The sequence below is a fragment of the Austrofundulus limnaeus genome, unplaced genomic scaffold (assembly GCF_001266775.1).
Source record: "Austrofundulus limnaeus strain Quisiro unplaced genomic scaffold, Austrofundulus_limnaeus-1.0 Scaffold15, whole genome shotgun sequence".
Classification (NCBI taxonomy): Eukaryota; Metazoa; Chordata; class Actinopteri; order Cyprinodontiformes; family Rivulidae; genus Austrofundulus; species Austrofundulus limnaeus.
In genome coordinates this window covers 349606-353446 of record NW_013952417.1, presented here as the reverse complement: position 1 = coordinate 353446, position 3841 = coordinate 349606, and positions in this window count along the sequence as shown.

Below are 3841 nucleotides of genomic sequence, written 5' to 3'. Positions count from 1 at the left end.
CCTTTCTTCCCCATACTGATGCTCGGTTTGAACTGCAGGAGATTGTCTTGACCATGTCTACATGCCTAAATGCACTGAGTTGCCGCCATGTAATTGGCTGATTAGAAATTAAGTGTTAACGAGCAGTTGGACAGGTGTACCTAATAAAGTGGCCGGTGAGTGTATATTAAGTCATTAAAACAATAGTTGAAGTCCGAGGGATAACAATGCATCCAGAGAGGCCAAAAAAGGGGGAAAAAAGAAAATTCCCTCTTCTTCTGAAAAGAAACTTAAGGGTGGGAGTTGACAGAAGTAGTTTGGAGGAGGAAATCGATCATTAGAAAGTGTTAAAAGGAAAACTCTGTTAGAGCAAAGATACTGTATACAAAAAAGATGTGTCAAAATATTGCAAACTAATGATTTTCAAAATTTGTTACTGCAAAGATGAAGAACATTTGCTGTCTACAAAAAAATATGTTTTAAATTAACCTCCAAACAATTTTTTATTGTGTTAGAAGAAAATGGATTTTATCTTTTCATCTTAAATTTCTTATGGGGTCAGCAGTCTAAAGTTTTGACCAAAAATTCACAAGTTTATAAACACAATGCTCATAAGTTGCTGAGGGAAGAAAACACAAGGTTTCTGGAGTAAGGTAAGGCAAAAATATGACAAGTTATGATAGGCTTTCATAAATTTCAATAAAGCAGGAAAACTGGTGATTTTACTATGAAAAAAACCAGATTATTCTGATTTACTTTCTAACAATGATTTGTCTTGTTTGGATTTATTAGCTTTTGCAGTTTACAACTAATTAGCTTTACTGAGTGGTCCTAATTCTTGAAGTGTCACTGAAAAATACAAAATGGTCATGACTTTGGAGCTCAGTCTGTTTGCCAGACTCATGATGGTATTTAGTTCATGTAACACTTCTTGTTTCATCAAATTGTTTATTGATTCTTTTAGTAGTATAACTAAATGTTTTGTAATTTATCCAATTATTTGTCTTTTGCTGAATGAAAAATAACTTTGTGAACTCAGTACTGAAGCCAAACAAGACAGATAATCATGAGGTGACATTTATGAGTGTCTTACATCTTGCAAACTTTGTGCTGTTGCATTCATCATTTCCTCTGTGTGTTAATATTGTTCAAGCAATATTTTATTTGCAAATGATTCATTTATTGCTATAGCAGAAATTAGGTTCAGGTATAAAATCCTATAAACTGAGATCTATGAAGATAAGTATATACAGCGGGTAAAATAAGTATTGAACACGTCACCATTTTTCTCAGTAAATATGTTACTAGATGTGCTAATGACATGAAATTTTCACCAGATGTCGGTAACAACCCAAGTGATCCATACATACAAAMAAATCAAACCATAAATGTCCAGAAATGAAGTTATTTGTAATAATGTGGAATGGCACAGGGAAAAAGTATTGAACACATGAAGAAAGGGAGGTGTAAAAAGGCATGGAAAGCCAAGACACCAGCTGAACTCTCTCAGTAATTAGAAAGCAAGCCTGCCCCTTGTCAGTGCAAGTTAATATCAGCTGGTTCAGTCCCAAATGATGGCCAGGTATCACACAAGAACCATCTGATGATGGGTAAAAGTAAAGAGCTCTCTCAAGGCCTTCGCAACCTTATTGTTGCAAAGCATAATGATGGCATCGGTTACAGAAGAATGTCTAAACTTCTGAAGGTTCCAGTGAGCACTGTTGGGGCCATAATTCAGAAGTGGAAAGAACATTATTTCACCATAAACCGACCACGACCAGGTGCTCCTCTCAAGATTTCTGACAGAGGAGTGAAAAGAATTATCAGAAGAGTTGTCCAAGAGCCAAGGACCACTTGTGGAGAGCTTCAGAAAGACCTGGAATTAGCAGGTACGTTTGTTTCAAAGAAAACAATAAGTAATGCACTGAACCACCATGGCCTGTATGCACGCTCACCACGCAAGACTCCACTGCTGAAGAAACAGCATGTTGAAGCTCCTTTAAAGTTTGCTGCACAACATTTAAACAAGCCTGTGTAATACTGGGAGAATATAGTCTGGTCAGAAGAGACCAACATTGAACTGTTTGGATGCCAGAATACACATCATGTTTGGAGGTCAAATGGCACTGCACATCAGCCCAAAAACACCATACCAACAGTGAAGTTTGGAGGTGGGAACATCATGGTGTGGGGCTGTTTTTCAGCATATGGTACTGGCAAACTTCAAATAATTGAAGGAAGGATGAGTGGAAAAATGTACAGAGACATTCTTGATAAAAAATCTGCTTCCATCTACCAGGATGATGAAGATGAAACGTGGCTGGACATTTCAGCAAGACAATGAGCCCAAACACAAAGCCAAGGAAACTCTCAGTTGGTTTCAGAGAAAGAAACTAAAGCTGCTGGAATGGCCCAGCCAATCACCTGACCTGAATCCAACAGAAAATCTATGGAAAGAACTAAAGATCAGAGTTCATAGAATAGGTCCATGAAACCTTCAAGATTTGAAGACTGTTTGTGTGGAAGAATGGGCCAAAATCACACCTGAGCAATGCATGCCACTAGTTTCTCCATACAGGAGGCGTCTTGAAGCTGTCATTGACAACAAAGGCTTTTGTACAAAGTATTAGATAAATTTCAGTAAGTGTGTTCAATACTTTTTCCCTGTGCCATTCCACATTATTACAATTAACTTCATTTCTGGACATTTATGGTTTGATTTCTTTGTATGTATGGATCACTTGGGTTGTTACCGACATCTGGTGAAAATTTCATGTCATTAGCACCTCTAGTAATATATTTACTGAGAAAAATGTTGACATGTTCAGTACTTATTTTACCCGCTGTAAGTAAATAAATACAAGCACAGCATTGTTAAGCTTATAAAGAGAGAGTGTATACATATGTTGCTATGGTGCAGCCGACTTGCTGGGACCAGAACAGGACAGGTTTGATTCCTCGTCATGCCCACATGTTGTGGCATCCTTGAGCAAGACAACAGCTCCCTGGGTGCTTGAATAGCTGCTCGCTGTTCCACTTTAATGTGTCTCACTTGTGATGTGTCAAATGCAGAGCACCAATGTCATCATTGCATGCAACATGCATTGACAACTATATATATACTGTATATATATATCACATTTACATTTAATCATTGACTTTGGAGTTGACTCTTCAAAATGACCACCCCAGCAAACTGACCTTAGACAAAATTATCTGATACTGATGGTGTGGTAGAAGCTAAATCCTCCTCAACACACATTCCAAGCAGTAACAGATTTTGCAAGATCTCACAAATTGCATGAGATTGACATCATTAAGAATGATATTAAGGTATGAAGGTTTTACCAAAGAGACTGCTCTGCCATTAAAGTCAGTGAGTGATATGCATTTCTTTAAGAGTACTAGACCTTTAATTTCTGATGAATTGGTTTAAAACAAAAATACATAAAATACACAAAACTGTCTGTCTTTTCTCCACCTAACAAACTGACAACTGAGTAAGTACAGTTGTAAATTTGTTAAAAAAAATAAAACATGTAAAGCCCTCTAGAACAAGAAGATAATTTTCTACATTTGACATAAATTCTTGAATCTCAGGAAAAAAAATACACCCAATAGATAAAAGTAATGTGGCATTGGTAAAAACCTTGAAATTAGACCAAAAGCATCAATATCCCTTCATTAAAAGCATTTAATGAAGTAAAAGAAGGTGAAAAACACTGTTTAGTACAACTAACAAAGACACAACTTTATATTTTCCAAATTCTTTCCAGAGACATATTGAGCACAAAGGTTTTTAATGCTCAAATCTCTTTGTCTTTTTAAAAGACTGCTAATATCTGTTGTCCAGTACCTGTGC